The following is a 19,355-nucleotide window of genomic DNA, read 5'->3' on the forward strand; positions in this document are numbered from 1 at the left end:
GTTTGTTGTTGTTTTTTGCTTCTTCGTACTTCGTAAAATAACAAAATGAACGTAAACAGGCTGGACCGTGTAACGTTATGCGATGTGTATATCCCGGGGCTAGGTTAAGCGACATATCCTATAATTAAAAACTGTCGGTCATAAATAAGGAAATAGATTTTAGTGTCATATTAAACCTCCCAAGGCCAAGAGGTAATACTAGCACAACGAGCTGTTATAACTATATAAACTTTTCTTAATTGAGATATAGGAAAGTGTTTTTTTAAAACTTAATTCCATTCTATAGCCAATTACAGTTTCCTCTCGCTTCGTTTTGCATGTGGCATTGCAACAAACGATCACTGGGCTTCGGTCATTTCGTGTTGATTTCACGTATCTCCCTTTGATCATTCACGAGCGCCATCTGTGGAATTTATGTCATATATTATCAACGGAGTCGAACATTCGTCACGAGACCACAATGTTTTTCACGTTCGCCGCGTAGAGAACGTCAGTGCGATCGCGTCTGTGAACGATCACTTCTCGTACGCAGGTACTCGTTTTCGTCGCTATCGAATCTCGCTCATCTTCCCGCGTTAAACGCGTTTGTTTATTTCTGTCACATAATTTCAAGGCAGTCACATGCATAATACTTATGTATTCCACGTAACCGATTAATTGAAAACGGCTACTGCCTAAATGCTGTTAGAACAGTAGAGAAAACAAAGAAACTCAATTAGGCTTGTAAAAACAAAAACAAAGAACTAATCCGGTCTGGACGAGAATATACTTTTCAAGAATTTATTTAACTGAAATTCCTTCGCTATTATGTATCAGCAGGTGATATACGTATACATGAAAAACCGTTAAAAAGGATTGGAAATAGAAGCCAGGACTTTTCAAACTTTCACAGGTGAGTCCGATAAACGGACGACTAGTTAAGAAAGTGTTATATGTACCTAAAGTATCAACTACTTAGAACGTTATAATGTAATGGAAATAACTATACATCTGTTAGAAAACACGTAGGTTCAAAATTTTTTGATAGAAATGAATAAAAACCCTGTAACCCGAGCGATTTCAAAAGGTGAAAATTTCTTTTCTAGCCCAGCTTGGCCAGGTGGTTATGGCACTCGACTCGTAACCTGAGGGTCACGGGTTCGAATCTCCGTCACACCAAAGATGTTCGCCCTTTCAGCCGTGGGGGCGTTAAAATGTGCGATCAATCCCACTATTCGTTGGTAAAAGAATAGCTCAATAGTTGGTGATGGGTAGTGATGACTAGCTGCCTTTCCTCTAGTCTTACACTGCTAAATTAGGGACGGCTAGCGCAGATAGCCCTCACGTAACTTTGCGTGAAATTCAAACTAAACCAATCTTTTCTAGTTTGCCTCTGAAGAAGAAAGGCCCACTTTTTGAAAGCGCAGGGGTTTTTATTCATTTCTATTTATCTATCTATATGTCTTAAGGCCTATTTTTATATTTCTCCCTTTGTCTGCTTATTTATTTATGTATTTGGTAGTAAGTCTGGAGCCTTACCTGCGTATTAATCTGTTTGTTTGCCTATTTGCTTTCTTCATAACTGTCTGCCTTCTGTCTATCTGTATATCCATCCATTTATCTATGTCTGTCTGTCTCTTAAAGTACATGATTATGAGGAAGATACTAAATATTCTTTACTTCATTCTTCTTTCAAGTTTTAAAACAATCTTTATTAATAAAGGAAAGAAAATATCTTCTGTTTGTGTTTGAGAACTGACGTGTAACAAGTATCCTGTGTAACAACTATTCTGTCTGACAACTACCCTCTGTAACAAGTATCTTGCGTAACACGTATCCTCCGTAACAATAATCCTGTGTAACAAGTATTCTCAATAACAAATATCCCGTGTAACAACTATCTTGTTTAGCAAGTGCCCTCAGTAACAAGTATCCTCTCTAACAACTACCTAGTGTTTGAACATAAATGACTGGATGTGCCCTACGACTACAGAAGTTCGATTTTGTTACGTGAAGTGAGACAAAAAGAAGCTACAGACAAAAAATACAGAATTGGTACGACAGGTGTAGTAGAGCACACACACAAAAATAGACTAGAATTTTCTTACCCTGAAGATTTTCGGAAGCCTAAAAGAAAGGTTATTACAGGTTTTATAATCTCACCCATGGTGTGTGAAAATCTTAGACATACTGCCACAAAAAAATTATTTTCAACTCATGGTCTCGATCAGTAATTCTTAACGTTCTGACAACTTGCTGATATAACTTTAAAACAGGTACTTATTTTTGATTTAAATTGCCAGGGGTTATAACGTTAACAAGGTTATCTGTTAAACGATTATCAGTTTAAATAACATTGTTACGGATAATTTATCAGGTTTCAGTGAAAAACGTTTCATAACATAACTTCGCTAACTTGAACAATTTGGAGATTATAGTTTCAGATATGGTAATATTGAATCTTTAAATATATAATAGCACTGCCCGTGGCCCGGCATGGCCAGGTGGTTTAAGACGTGCGACTCTTAATCCGAGGGTCGCGGGTTCGTATCCCCGTCGCACCAAACATGCTCGCCCTTTCAGCCGTGGGAGTATTATAATGTCAATCCCACTATTCGTTGGTAAAAGAGTAGCCCAAGAGTTGGCGGTGGGTGGTGATGACTAGCTGCCTTCCCTCTAATCTTACACTACTGAATTGGGGACGGCTAGCGCAGATAGCCCTCGAGTAGCTTTGTGCGAAATTCAAAGATAAACAAAGCACTGCCCGTTGTGTGTTCATGTAACTGCTTTGCAGAATGTGGCTGGACTTCACCAAATTTAGCATGGAGGTTTACTGGGTCCAGTGGTAAATAGATAAGAATTTTCAGTTTTGTATTTTGCGATTTTAATGGGCTTTTTTTTTAAATTTTACAATCAAACTTAAGAGAAGCATATTTTCATGTGCTAAGATAACCTTTCATTAATTATGAAATTACATAACTTCTCTCTAGGGGGCGTATGTTTCACGTAGTATTAAATAATTTTAATATTATAATCGACACCACTGTGTCTTTTAGATAATCTGTTCTGTACTTTAGCTGAAAGCCCCCTCTCTAATGGCCCAGAGGAATGTCTGCAGACTTACAACACTAAAAACCGGATTTTGATTCCAGTGGTGGGCAGAGCACAGATAGCCTGTTGTGTAACTCTGTGCTTAATTACAAACAACAACAATTTATCTTAAAGCTATTTTTTTTCTAGAAATAACACATAATGTAGATTGAGGCTACAATATTTTTAAACCTGTACGTGACACATGGAACAAATGACCAGTTCACAGACCTACTGACCAGAAGGAGGATAACCAACCAGCAGCACCATCCGCCACAAGATCTTTTCCAACCTAAAACAGAATAATGATGTTTCCTACCTCTGTATAACGTATGATATGACAGTGAAAAGTGTGTTCAGTGGCGAACCTTGGACCTTCCTCTTTATATAGGTTGGCCTAAAGTGATTGAAAAATCTGAAAAAGAAAATTCCATCGGAGTTCAATTGCAGCGTATTTCCTATAGATTTTTCAAACCAACTTTCTACTAAAAGCAGAAGAAAAAATATTTTTATATTATTGTTTATCCTTAAATCACTGTAAATGTCAAATGACCCTAGAAGCTAATTTTTGCGGTTAAACAAAGGCCCTGAATAACAATAATTAAAAAGGGTGACAAAATGAGTTTCCGAAAATAAAAAATCCTGAAAAAGTAGACTAGGAGATCTAAATAAACGAAACGTGTACATATGAACAAAGAATACCAACATTGTGGAACACAAAACTACGTGTTAACAGTAGTTAGACGGGAGAAGAAACGAGCTGAGAACTTTTTTTTAGTAGACCCTTTAGAATTAAGGTCAGACTTACTGAAGCAATTTAAATAGAGAAATTCTTTAATGAGCTACACTGTACTCCAGAACGACAGCTCTCAATCTGCGATCTGTGGAGAGGTTGCATAATTAGGGAAAAGAAGTTATAGCAGAGTGTACGGATTCAATGGCGGTCCTCGAAAAAGTATATATAAAACTCAGATTGTTAGCGAACGTAAAACTTTGAGAATTACTGGTCTACAAGAACTAGAAATAATGAATTATCTTCCAATACTTTTTATTTATTTTTTCCAGTCAGACAAAATATTTCAAGAGGAATCCTACTCCCTCTAACTACCAATGGTTCAGTAGTAGTTTTAAACCTTATACCACTGTAAATCGGGTATTAATATAAACGGTATGCACGACATAGATAGCCCATTCTGATAAAAATCAAACAAGCTAATCCTACATTACGATAGTTGAGTGGATGTGGTGAAACTTTGCATACAGTCCCTTTTAAACTAGGTGATTCCAAAGAGAGAGAAATGAATGTTTCACATACATACAAAGTAGTTTGATAAATTATGGTAGAAAAAACAAAGAATAGAAAACATGATGTGTCATATATATAACAGTATCGATCAGACTAAAAAAAAATGTTTGTTTTTCTTAAGCGCAAAGCTGCATAATGAGCTATCTGTACTCTGCCCACCGTGGGTATCGAAACCCTATGTTTAGCGTCGTAAGTATGCATAGTAATCACTGATTACTGGAAGGTCCCAGACAAATAAAATATCGATTTAAAATGTGTTTGCGCGAATTTAAGTAAGACTAGAGACATCGGTGTTAGAAAGGTTTATTATGTTTGTAGTTTCTAAGCCATAAAGCTACTAAATGGGTTGTGTGTGCTTAGACCCACACGGGTATCGAATATGGATTTTAGCGTTGTAAGACTCGAAGACTTATTATCACTGTGCCACAAAACTACACAATCCGGATATCAATAACTTTTGTTTTGACGGTATAAGTCCGCAGAAATAGTGCTGACACATTGATAGGTGGGAACAAGTTTGGGCAAGTTTATGATAAGACATTTTGTCACGAGAGTCTTGTTGTTAAAGACATTAATAACACACCAGATAATTGTTTTGGTTATGTAATGTCTAAAATAACATAAAAAGTAAAAATTCCATTCTGAACCAGAAATGTAAATCTTTGCAGAGGTATTCATTTCTCAACGAATTATTTCAGTCAAAACTATTTGCTCTTAAACATCTTCCCACTGTTAAAAGCCAGTTACTATTAAAGCATGCCTACGGTGTGACGTTTGTCGCTCTCTCAGTTGATTGGATGAACTGCGTAGCGTAAATGACATTCTTACAGTTAATTGGACGAACCACGTGACGTAATAAACGTCGTTGCTAATTTCTTATAGTTCTCAAAACTGGCATTAGTGTCACGAATTACACAGTAAGTAAAAACTTTCGAATGTTAGTTTTTATCCTAGACCAGGGGTTCTTAACCTTGTTGGAGGTACTAAACCCCGGAAGTTTCGTACTTGCATTCACTGAACCCTTCGTAATTGGAAAAATAAAATATGATTTTTTTCAAATTCAGAACTCTGCTGAAGTTCAATGATTTCGTCGAGGTATTCATCATTGACATCTGCTGTTGCAACACTAAACGGGAACGGCTGTCTCACCCATGCTGGGTATAACTCTCTGGTGGCGAAGTATCCGTCGAGAGACTTTCCGAGCTCATCTAAGTGCATGGCAATTGCTTACTTCAGTTCCCTGGGTACGGAAATGTCTCCGATTTCAGACACATCTTTGATCTTACTTACACAGTCGTCCAGCAGGGGAAAGTTTGCGAAGTTATCATTCTCTGTTCGTCGTTTCCATAACGGTAGCTTTTTTTGAAAAACCTTCAGGTTTTCTTCCGCTTCGATGATGTTGACTCCACCGCCCTGCATCTGTTGATTGAAAACATTGAAGATATCGGCCATGTACGGCAAAATGAGAATAAACTCAGATTTTCGAAGCAATCTGCAAGACAATGTTGGTTCTCTCGCAAAAACAGGGCTAATTCCACACGCATGGCAAAAACACGTTTCAGCACTTTTCGCTGGGATAACCACCGAACGTTAGAATGGTACAGAAGTTACTTCGAATTCAGAGCCCACTTCATTACACAGCTCTTTGAAGATGCGGTGCTTCAGGACACTATTTCGCACAAAGTTCACACATTCCACTACAATTTTTAATACTTCTGCCATTTTTAAAGGCAAGGTTTTTGTTGCCAACCTGTGTAGAACACAGTGCGTTACAGTAATGTGTGGAGCATCGGCTTTTACCAGTGCACCAAAACCAGAGTTTCGTCCCAGCATGACTGGATCTCCGTCCGAACAAACTGCAGAAACCATATCCTACGAAAGATCGTTGTGTCTGAAGAAGTCATTCACAAGTTTCTTCACGTCGGCTGCCTTAGCTGTTGTTGTAAGAGGCTTACAAAATAAAAAATATTCTTTTATCTCGTCGTTCTTCACATAGCGCACGAATACAACAAGCTGGCTTAGATTGGAAACGTCGGTGGTCTTGTTGAGTTGAAGGCTGAATTTTGCTGGGCTTGAAATCAGATCTGCAACTACTTGAGTCAAGATGTCATCGCTCATGTCATCTATTCTGCTGCTGATGGTGTCACTTTAAGGAGGAATTTGGGATAACTTATTTTCAGCAGCTTTTCCCAGCATGATATTCGCCATCTTCAACGCATCTGGTTTTACGAGTGCTTCACCAATGGTGTGTGGTTTGCTCTGCTTTGCGATCAAGTACGCGACTTCGCACGATGCGGTGAGGATCGGTTTGTTGATGGGTACAAAGCCGAGAACAGGCAAAGTAGCCTTTTCATCGAACCTGGCTCTCTATACCTTGAATTCAGCAAGCGTTGTGTTCTTGCATTTCCCATCTCCATGCAGCTTAAGGGAGTATTCTCTTAGTTTTGCCGGTGCTAGACTAGAATTTCTCAACTTGGCTTTGCAAATCATGCATTGAGGACGGTGACTCCCATCGTGTTCTGTTATACACGTAAATCCATATTGTACGTATTCGTCCGACCACTTTCTGCTTTTGCTCGACATAGTTAGTATGAAGGGATTGAAAGATTAGGAAAAAAATCACAAATGACGCACGATTACTACAGTCACAAGTCGACTGCTAAGCGCACGAAGTTCCCTGCAGCACAGATATTAAGGCCAAGTGATGTGACATGATCAGCCGCAGCCAATGATGGCCAAGAGAATCATGACGTCACGAATCATACGAGTGGGGTGAACGGAATGGACACACACACAATGTGTGTGTCTTGACCTCCGCCTAACCCCTGAGACTGGCTCACCGAACCCCTGGGGTTCGATTGAAACCAGGTTAAGAACCACTGTCCTAGACAGATGAGTAGACAGTGAAATACGTAAATAGCTATACAGCTAAAAAGCAGAACAATATATATCTATATAATATTTTGGCAAATAATATTCATGTAATGAATAAACAATACAGGTAAATATCTGTAAGTAGAAATCTGTCCTTAAAGAAAAGAGTAAACAAGGAAAACGGAACGTGTTTACCTTTTCAGTTACTTTTCAAAAGGAAAGTATTAGCTTTTTTGCTCCTTTACCACGCAGGACAAGCCTTTTTTTCTGATGCTTACTAAACTGAACACATTTTCTTTTAGAAACAGAAAGCATTCTTTTTCAGGAACTTACTAAACTGCGCGTGTTTTCTTTTTCAGGCACTTATTACATGTATATGTCTGGATTCGTTAGGCTCTCAGGAACCAAAATAAATCAAAAAGTAGAAACATTGTCACCATATCAGCTCATAATTTATATTTAACACCTGCTACCAGGAAACTGAACACATTTTTGTTATTTTAACAACATTTATCAGAAACTTAACATATTTTCTGTTATTTTAACACCTACTCTAAGGTAACTGAACATGTTTTTTGTCACTTTAACACCTTCTATCAGACACTGAAGATATTTTCTGTTATTTTTAACAATTACTGTAAGGAAACTGAGCTTGTTATTCCGCTAGAATAAGTAGTTTTGAAATATAGTTTCATTTTGGTGTTTTATAAATAATAACTTTGAAATGCTTGATTTTTATCATATGACAGAAATACTGATAGAGTTTAATTAATTTATTTTTATAATATGACAGAACTACTGATACAAGTTAATTAATTGACTTTTATCATGAAACAGAAATACTGATACAGTTTAATTAATTGATTTTTATCATATAACAGAAACACTAATACAATTTAATTAATTGATTTTATCATATAACAGAAATACTGATACAATTTAATTAATTGATTTTTATCTTATAATAGAAATACTGATACAGTTTAATTACTTGATTTTTATCATATAACAGAACTACTGGTACAATTTAATTACTTGATTTTTATCATATAACAGAAATAATAATGGAGTTTAATTAATTGATTTTTATCATATAACAGAATTACAAATACAGTCTAATTAATTTCTTTTTATCATATAACAGAAATACTAATACAATTTAATTAATTGATTTTTATCATATAACAGAAATACTGATAGAGTTTAGTTAACTGACTTTTATCATAAAACAGAAATACTGATACAATTTAATTATTTGAATTTTATCATATAACAGAAATACTGATACAATTTAATTAATTTAGTATATTACGTTGTTTCATCGTTTTACTTCTTAGGAAAAAGAGGGTCGCGGGTTCGCATCCCCGTCGCGCCAAGCATGCTTGCCCTTTCAGCCGTGGGGGCGTTATAATGTTACAGTCAATCGCACTATTCGTTGGTAAAAGAGTAGCCAAGAGTTGGCGGTGGGTGGTGATGACTAGCTGCCTTCCCTCTAGTCTTACATTACTAAGTTAGGGACGGCTGGCACAGATAGCCCTCGAGTTGCTTTGTGCGAAATTCAAAAACAAACAAACAAACAAATAATTCTTAGGAAAGAAATGGTTTCTTTAAAACATATTTTCATCCTTTAAATAAGTATTCAGCTTAGAATGTAAAGTCTATATAAAACAGATGGAAGGTTGTCAAACAGTCATTACGTATATATGAAAAGTGATGGAAGGTTGTCAAACAGTCATTACGTACATATGAAAAGTGATGGAAGGTTTTCAAACAGCCATTACGTATATATAAAAACAGATGGAAGGTTGAGAAATAGTCATTATGTATATATGAAAACAGATGAAAGACCTTCAAGCATTTATATTTTTATATTGGTCTACTTGCGTCCTATACTTTCCCAGCCCTTAAACTGCCCATTCATTTCGTGACGTCAGTGTCCTCTCCTTCTAGTCAATAACAATACAAACTTTCAAATTAAAAGAAATGTAATAAAAATTAGCCTAAAAGAAAAAAAATATAAACATATTTAATCAAAGTAGGGGGTGTTAGAAGATTTAGTTGAGGCTTCCACAGTTGATTAAAGAAAAAAAAATATAAAAAACGTAGTGGTCCTTAAGAAGTAATAAAAATTCAAAAAAGACATACTATTCTTTGTGTCAATACAAGACGACATGAAACGTATCTCATATCTTCCCGTGAGATGGAGCCTAATCAGTTCTTGTCTCGCACTGGATCGGTCTTGAAATGTTGTCTGGTGTGTTAAGTGGAATTGGTCTTTATAGACTTATATTACTCGAAAACTTTGAAGGATACGTTCCATAATTCCCCAATGTCATACCGGGAGTTCATGGTTTTGTTCTCTTTGGATTCTATGTACTCTAATTTTGTACTGTTTCACTCGTTTATGAAATGGAAAATTTCATGGATAAAAAATAATCATTTTCTTCTGTTAAGACAAACTTACACTCTGCACTGACTTGGATTTAAGAACTTTGTGTCTCCTTGCCATGATTTACATAGGTGATTAAAACGTTGTCTCACTCTTAATGTTCGATAATATGCGTTATTTTTGAAGAAATATCTATTTGAGTGGACTAGATGTACTTCCACGAGGTCCCGAAAAGTGTTTTGTGTCAAGTTTAAATAAAACCAAAATTAAGAGCAACAAATATTTGTATTTGTTGTATTTGTAGTTCATATTTCACGCTGTGTTGTAGCCTATAGAGCGTATAATTCTTTTCGTGATTCTTGGCACGTGCACTTTGTAGTGACGTTGCGAAACTACAAATTAGACTGCTATGCGTCAGTTATGTGACGTCATTTTAGTGTGTTTTAACTGACCGACAGATAACACACTACTGAAGCGAGTGGTTAAAACAAGTTTCTTGAAAGTAAAAACAGCTGATTTACACACTGTATATTGAGACTGTTTTCGAACATTCAAGACAGTTCGAGTATGACCTTTAAAACAACAGTATATATACTCGTATCAATGAATGCACATTTGTGATAGTTTGAAACGTCTCTTTGAATTTGCCCTTAGCTCTTGCAATCTATACGATAATTATAATTCTGTTTTAAATGCTTCTAAAACCATTTGATACATTCGTTATACTGAATACAAAACATTTAACCTATAAGACAATATTCTTATAATTTCTGTTGTTGGGACTTTACGCTAGTTATGGGAAGTTTCCAGTCTTTAAACGTTATTGAGTTTAAACTGTGATCAAAGTTTAATTTGAACTGATTGTTTGTTTCCAAGCACAAAACTACACAAAACTACAGTTTTTAGTTTGCTGGGGGTCGTAGAAAACTGCCAGCGGGGCTGTAGTAAGTAAATAATGTTCTAGGGGTTCTGTTGTGGGGACATTTCAGAGCTCCTGGCTTGTTTATTTAAGAGGCTACCATTTTAGAGTATGGCGAAGAGAAATAGATAAAGCCAATTTTAATAGCGCTGATTTAAACATAACAATATTTTGACTTAAGAAACGTAAACACACAGTCTAAAGTTTTCCGAAGGAAGGTAGGGAACCGTTTGTAAAATGCACTTCTATATTAAGCAAGAAATAAAAAGGTTGAAAGCTATTTACTCTCACTTATTTTATTTTAAAGACGGTCAAGAACTACAACTCTTTTTTTTTTTTTTATCAAGCCAGAACAACGTTAACATACAAAGTGACTCTCTCGTGGCTTAGCGGTAAGTCCGAGGGCTTATAACACTAGAAATCAGGTTTCGATATCTTGGGTGGGCTCAGCAGATGTTTGTTTGTTTGTTGTTTGAATTTCACACAAAGCTACTCGAGGGCTATCTGTGCTAGCCGTCCCTAATTTAGTAGTGTAAAACTAGAGGGAAGGCAGCTAGTCATCACCACACACCGCCAACTCTTTGGCTACTCGTTTACCAACGAATAGTGGTATTGACCGTCACATTATAACGCCCCCACGGCTGGAAGGGCGAGCATGTTTGGCGCGATGGGGATGCGAACCCGCGACCCTCAGATTACGAGTCACACGCATTAACACGCTTGGCCATGCCGGGCCCAGGGCTCAGCAGAGATGGCACATTTTGCGTATTTGTGTTTAACACGTAACAACCAAATACCAGAGACTCGTGACGTCTGAATGCTGTTCACAATCACGTGACAATATTAAAATACTTGTGTTAACTCAGCAAGTCTTACAAGGTGATGAAGCATTCCAAGTTCAGATCTACCTATCTGTCTATATCTGTCTGTCTGGCTGCAACCACGGAAATATGGACACATATTAGAGTTCTCCATGTGCACGATAGGTTGACTTATTCTATGACGTAATACTTGATATCGTGTCCTCCTTCCCTCGTAACAGCTGAGCGTTAAGTCTGAGGGCGTATAACGCTAAGACCGGGTTTCGATCCCCGTCGCTGGCAAATCACAGGTAGCATTAAAAATCTTCATATTTCTCTAAATTTGAAGGTTGGTTTTTAGGAGTTCTCACAACAGTAACAGTTATCGTATTTAACAGTATTACAATCTAAAGGCCTTGCTAGTTTTCATGAATTTGCACGTGAGACACTCCCCTTTCGTCAACAAAACTGTTTAGAAGACTTTGTGTAGATTATTTTCATTCTCTACTTGCTAGATTAATACACTGTTCTCTCTGGCTGGTTGTTTACACTTCCTGATATAGCATGAGTTAAGTTAATTAAACAAATTTATCATAACTTACAAAAACGAAACAAAAACTGCATCTCGTTAGGGTTACATATTGAAATGACGCTTGTAGTTATCTCACGGTTCAGGCTCAAATCGTTCTTAAATGACCGTTGCACGCAGTATGCTGTCAGGACTTATCAGCACATGGGTTAACTTGTTAGAAGTTCGTATGACAGCTGTAAAGAAAAACATGTGTAAAGCGCAGCTTCGGTCGTTGATGTGCGGCATTAATATTATGAACTGTCTATTCGTCAGTCTGTTATCTAATTATTCACTTAACTTTTTGTCTATCTATCTGTTCATTAGCTCACTTGTCTGTATATCAATATATATTTATTAACGCACCCGTCTGTGTACATATCTATTTATTAGTATACCTGTGTATACATACATATTTTTTTAACTGACCTGTCTTATCTAACTGTTTATTAATGCTCCTCTCTGTTAATATATCTATTTATTAGCACACCTATCTATGTATCTAGTTATCAGCATATCTGTATATCTATCTGCTTATTATCTGTTTATTCTTCTATCTGACTATTATGTTACCCGATAACTACTCCTCACGTTGTTTATTGTTTATCAAATGAAGAATTGATATTTCAGTAACATCGAACCGTGAAATCTTATCTGAGTTACTTCCAGCAATTTGTGACCTTATACTCTCTCAAATTCTCTTTGTCTCATAAGGTCAGTGTTAATAGTTAATTTATTTTCTACAGAATGATACCAATGAATGGTCAAGAATTTTTTTTCGGATAGTCGAATAAAGTTATTCAAGAGCTATCTGGACTAACTATTCTTCACTTGGAACTGAAAATATTTTGAAAAAGCACTCACGGCTCCAAAGTACAGAGTGTGATCTTGAGGCAAGGGGACGCGAACCATGGGACCTCAGATTTAAACTTCCAGCACGCAGATGACTCATACAATGCCGACTCGTGAAGACGAAAATGAGTTATCGTGTTCTTTAACATGATTTTTGTAATTTTAAAGCCTTGTAATAAATTCGGATGAAATGATTTTAAAGTTCGAGGAAAATCACAGAATTCATAAAAAATCTCATGATTTATGATATAAACTTACACTTTCGGGTAATTAATTAAAGATTAAAAACTTTTTATTCTGTCATTCATGTGATCAATGAGGTAAGCTTTGCAGGTAACATGTTAACTATAACCAGTATATATATCTACAGAAATGTCAAAATGGTATGATTAATCCTAAACCGAGTTGCGTTACTACTATGTGATAACTATGCACTGACTTAGGTGCTACTTCAAAGTAAAAAAGTAACTACAATGTGTTACATGCTACTTGAAACGTTTCTCAGCAACAGGATTAGTTCTACAGTGAGTTATGTTCACTGGAACACAAATGTTTTGAAGCTGTAAACTCAGCTCTTATAATGTTAAATGTTGTATCCACAAATATAAGAGAGATTAGCTTTCAGTTACCCTTTTTTAAAAATTTTATGTTAAACCACTACTAAGGAAAAAAAAATAAAGTTAAGGCTTGGAAGATCAGAGCAATACTTATACGTGTGATTCGAAATGTTGATTCTGGAATAGACGGCATTTGTATATAAGAAACTGAAACAAATATTTAGTTTCTAACAAAACTCTTCTGCTATAAATGCAGAGAGTTGAATATATATTAAAAGTGTTTTGAAGCTTCACCACGTCGTTATAGTCCATGTCGTCACGTGTGGTCATGCTTTATCTGCTAACAGTATATCTTATCATGTACCCTATCGTACCGTTTATAAGAACCCAAAGTAAGGATTTCATGCTTTATATAAACCATCTACTGCGTGAATACGGCTGTTTATTAGGGCTTCTTTCAACAGTTTGATTACAAAGAAATTCATAGGCGTCAGGCGACTGGACCGATATACCACAAATACCTGTTTCATTCTTCAATTGCTTGAAATATGATATGGTTGATAAGGAGTTATGACTAAAAGTCTTACCTTGGTGAACCCACAAATTTTTGGCTTCCTTTCCAGACAGAGATCCTTTTGGACTATGTTGCGTACTGCTGCATAGGACATCGAACAACTTTTGCCACTAATCTCTGTACTCACGAATTCTCATTTGTTACTGACCACGGCTGGGGTACAGCTTATTGCAGGTCTTTTTCTTAATGATCCTTGTACCCCAAACTTATCCATATTCCTTTGTTGTCCAAGGCTATTAAACAGTACGGATATTCCCTTCTTAGAAAATACAAATCCTTGATCTGACTACATCTTTACAATGTGAGAGCAATAATATTCAGGATTGCTTTCAAAATGTGACTAGGTTACGGTGGCATCTGGGTACCTACGACATGCCAAAGAACATCAAAGTGTAGTTCTAATACATGCCGTTCCACCACAACTTTATACCGGTTAGCACGTGATCTGATATGCATATTCAAAATAATTCTCAGATAATGTAATCAACCTTGTATTAACCTAGATACGTCACTTCTTTAAAAGTTATTCCACTATTAATATCATGTTATATAAAAAACATTTTACTTCTATAAACAATCTTTGGTTATGGCTAAGCAAAAATCTACATAATGTGATAGCTGTGGTGTGCTCACTACAGGTATCAAAACCCGAATTGAAGCGTCATAAGCTTACGCCTATAAATACTGATATGAGTGTTTAAAATAAGTCATATGTAAGTGGTCTGATGTTAAGAAAGCGTGTTCTAGAGAGACTTCTTTGAACTTTGAAATACAAGTTTCTCGACCTACTATATTGCCAGAAAAGATTAAATGCAATAGATTCACTTAGCGCTTTGTTTAAACACGTCTCAAGACAAAGTCTTAGAGTAAACTTCTTGGTGTCGAAAACAGATCATGGTACGCATGCTCAATGACTGTCTAAAATCATATTGTAACTTGTTTTTTATACTTCTCTTAGAATTATCAAATACTTATTTCTGTGCTTGGAATTCAGAGATAAAGTTCATAATAGATCTCGTTACAAATTTGATTTCAAACTTAGGAAAACGTTATTACATTGTGAACATAAAGAAAAACGTTTGCCGAATCGCCTTGTTTCTTTCTTTTCGGTTTTAGTTATCGAGTGTTTCTCTTCGCCAGTTATCGACACGTGGAAAACCCAGTGAAACATGAAAGCTTTTTTCTTATTATACTTGAATTGATGGGATAGTTTCGTCTTGTATACTTGTAGATTAGTTCGGAAGTAGTTAATTAACGGAACGGTTTGTAAAACTTTTGTTGACACTTCATTATTTACGTCTCTTCTTTTAAAGCTGTTGATGGACAGACAAGTAAGACAATTTTTGCTTTCTTTTCTTTTACGTATGAGAGGTTTTTATTTCTCTGTCTGCGCAGAATGGAGATAGGATATTGTACGTAATTCTATTTCCCCGTTCGTAATGTAGCGCACCGAAACGTTGTGATCTCCCGTTAAATAACAGTTTGATTTTCAAGACAGAGAGAATCCATATAAGTGCGTCATAAAAATCAGCTGGAAAATAAACAACATTTCACATTATAAGACTATACCTAACACAGAAACAAAACCAGCTAAAAAATAAACACTTCAAGTTACGAGACTGTATCTAACACAGAAACAAAACCAGCTAAAAAATAAACACTTCAAGTTACGAGACTGTATCTAACACAGAAACAAAACCAGCTAAAAAATAAACACTTCAAGTTACGAGACTGTATCTAACATAGAAACAAAACCAGCTAAGAAAATAAAATAACACTTCACGTTACAAGACTGCATCTAACAAGGAAACAACATATTATGAAATGTACTTAACATGTAGATGAAGCCGTATTTTATATTAAAGTTGAGCTTATATAGTTGCGTAACGGAACTACGAAACAATTTGATTATTAGAGCATGCGTACTCCTCACAAACACAAACGAGACTGCGACCAACAAAACTCTTTATTTCCAGAATAACAGAAAGCTTTAGATTAACCGAAAGCTTTTGTGTCAATTCACATAGATTACCCTAAATCTTTTCTGCTCAGTAACACAATTACCCTATAAGATAGATTAACCTAAGCCTTTTCTGTCCACTAACATAGATTAACCTATAAGATAGATTAACCTAAGCCTTTTCTGTCCACTAACATAGATTAACCTATAAGATAGATTAACCTAATCATTTTCTGTATATTAGCCTAAGCCTTTGCTGTCCATTAACATAGATTAAATTTAGCTTTTTCTGTCCATTAACATGGGTGTGAATATAAATTTAGATAACCACGTATATGTAGGACTGGCTAAGATAGAACTGAGACGAGAAAAACAGGGTATATTTGCTATTGTGTGGAGATCCTATCCATGTAAATACCCCTGTTGCTCAGGTACTCTGTACCTTCCCAAAGTATAGTTTTATTTGTCTGTTCTTTAGTTGCAAAGACTTTTCGTTTCTAGTGTAGCATTTGTAAGTATTTACACATACCTATATAGATAAACACACGCACACACACATATGCACAAATACGTTTTCTCGTTAAATGAAGGACGTCTGATGTGCCCACCAAAGGGATCGAAACATTTTTTTAGCGTTATAAGACTTCAGAGCTATCGCTAAGTCACTAGGGGCTACTTTATATAGATTTATATTGTTTCAGTTCTTATTACATACATATGAAGCAGAAAATTCCGTTTGAACAAAGCCTTACTGGATCTCAAAAGTGGCTTAAGGTACTTAAAAGTATATAATAAAGAAGAAATAAACAGTAGAATTTGAGTTCGTTTAAACCTCAGTGCTCGGGTAAGAAGAACTACTGTTTGTTGAAAATATACTGGTGCATGAGTGACCAAGTCATTTGTAAGTCTCTCTATATACTGGTATATACTGGTGCATGAGTGACCAAGTCATTTGCAAATCTCTCTATATACTGGTATATACTGGTGCATGAGTGACCAAGTCATTTGTAAATCTCTCTATAATTGAGGTCCAATTTTAACTTTCCTTTGGAAAAGAAGAACAATAAATCTCGCCCTTTTAACTTGCTTTTTCTTACCTCGCCAGTTAAAATCATGGGTGTAAAAATAAGATCTACACTGTTGAAAGAATTACTACTTTATTTTTTTATTAGTCGTCTATGGTTTAATTGTAATTCTTACACTTTCCATTTGGTTACATGTAAGCCACTTCAGAATGTGTCATTGAAAAAAATTTCAAAATGGAACTGAAACACTGTTCCTGACAGTATGATATAACAAAGTACAGTTTATAAATTAAAATAGATCAGTAAGTCGCTTTAGCAAATAACTACTCTTTTCGGTCGTAGAAAATTACTCAAATTACTCTTTAAAGTACTAGCTAATAACACTATGTAACACAAATTTTGTTCCTGAAAACCTGTGTTATTTCTTAATTGCTTATGTTGTAAAAGTACAGAAAATGGCCATTATTCCCTTCAAACTTTGCTTTTGTGACCTGGATAATGAAATTTAGAAATTAACCTATTTTCTATGTAAAAACGGACAAATTTGCACATTTTCATTTACTTAAGGTCTGAATAAAACAACATGTGAATCAAGATTTACATGTATTTATACTAAAGTTATACAAAAATGTTTAGAAGTGAGTAGTTTATCGAGATTTGCGACTAATGTAAATCACTTTCACGTATCAGTATCTAAATATAGTCTCCCATCATGTTTTCGTTATATGCTCCTTGATAGCGGCGTTCAAAGTCCAGTATATCTTGGTGGAAGCGCTCGCCTTGCTCCTCTGAGTATGCTCCCATGTTCTCCTTTAATTTATCAAGGTAAGCGTCAAGGATATTGACTTTCAGGGACTTCCTGCAACCCATTTTGCCATAGTTCTTCCCCAGAGCCTCAATCAGTTCCATATAATGAAGAGGCGCCACTTGTTCGGGTTACAAGCAATTCCAATTTCTCGCGCAAGCCGGATACATTGTGGTAGAAGCAGAGCCCATCTTTACAAGTGAAGAAGCTTGAAAAATATCGGTTACGTTTCCTCTGACTTGCGACTTGCACACTTTCATCTAACAAATTCCACTCCTTGAATCTAAATGTCAAAAGCTCGGCATTCGACTATGTTAGATCAAGATCTCTGATCAAGTCATTGAGTCTCATTGGTTGGGGTAGTATGGATTTCACTCACCAGCTGTACCTCTGAAATTGTAATCTGGATCTTCAACATCTACCTCCTCTTTTGACTTGCTGCTCTCTTCTGAGGATAGCTGGTTTCTCTCTGGTGGAGGGGGTACAGTGAGCTCAGGCCAGTGTGGCACCGGGGCGATTGATGATGGAAGGTCTGAATACATAATAGCAGACGCATCCTTGCTAGCCGACGTTTGGAAGGGTCCACTATGCAGAAGTAGAAATTGCTGGAGTGGTTAGTGGGTTCACGTCAAATTCTTGGAATAGCGAACTTCATAGCTCTCTTTACCCCTCTATACCATCCTGCAAAAGAGCAAAATAAAATTGTTATTATGTAAAATATATTTATTTCATCCACAACTAATGTGTAAGATTTTCATGCAAATATTTTATAAGTGATATCTTTTCTATACTATTGAAAATTAAAAAATAAAAGATATTTAAATTTTAAAAGGTCTAAAATTTGTATAAAATAAAATCTTACTATTCAAATAAGCAAAAATTGTCCATCTTACCTTCTAGAGTTTTTTATGTAGTGCTTGCAGGTAAAATGAGGTTCCCAGGGTTTGTATTGATCCCTGACAGGCGTGTCGAAATATACCTTGTAGGATTCACACATTTTAGCAGATGTTGTCACAGAGTACTTTTTCACTTTTGTCTTGATAAATTGGCCACATACATAGCAGAATGCGTCTGGAGAATCCTTGCAGCTTCTTGATGCCATCTCTGATAAAATCAGATTGGTCTAGGTCTTCAATTAGGCAGCTAGAACTAAACTGAAGTGGTGAGTGGTAAGCACCTGTATATATATTACTATGAAAAGTTCTAGAAAACTTTTATAAGTTCGAGAAAATTCTCTATCAGCCACTCAGAACTGAATCTACCTGGAATGTTCTGGAAAATGGGTAAATTTGAAAATTTCATTACCCAGGTCACAAAAGCAAAGTTTGAGGAGCAAAATAGGTCTTTTCCTTTTACTTTAGGCATAAACAATTGGGAAATAACACTTTCTGCTCAGGAACAATAAAAAAGTAAACATTTTTTTACATAGTGTAATAACACATCACAGGACGTGTAATGGACCAAGTTACTTTTTAAAGTCCTATTTATTACTATTTAAAGTACTAACCAATATTAACATTTCACAGGTCGTGTGATGGACTAAATTACTATTTAAAGTATTAACTAATAGTAACATTTCACAGGTCGTGTGACGGACTAAATTACTATTTAAAGTACTAACTAATAGTAACATTTCACAGGTCGTGTGATGGACTAA

General features: G+C 35.8%; 1 protein-coding gene across 3 annotated transcripts in view; it reads left to right on the plus strand.

Annotated features, from left to right (window-relative positions):
- Positions 1 to 377: 377 nt before the first annotated feature.
- Positions 378 to 19,355, plus strand: part of LOC143257223 (suppressor of lurcher protein 1-like) — an 81,257-nt gene continuing 62,279 nt past the window's right edge. The window contains exon 1 of one of the 3 annotated variants that reach the window (XM_076515638.1): positions 378 to 892. The gene's annotated coding sequence lies outside the window, so the exon portion shown is untranslated. The remainder of the gene's footprint in view (positions 893 to 19,355) is intronic. The other 2 variants (XM_076515636.1, XM_076515637.1) reach the window with 2 other exon arrangements.

Source organism: Tachypleus tridentatus, chromosome 7 (genome assembly GCF_004210375.1).
Source record: "Tachypleus tridentatus isolate NWPU-2018 chromosome 7, ASM421037v1, whole genome shotgun sequence".
In the NCBI taxonomy this organism is placed as follows: Eukaryota; Metazoa; Arthropoda; class Merostomata; order Xiphosura; family Limulidae; genus Tachypleus; species Tachypleus tridentatus.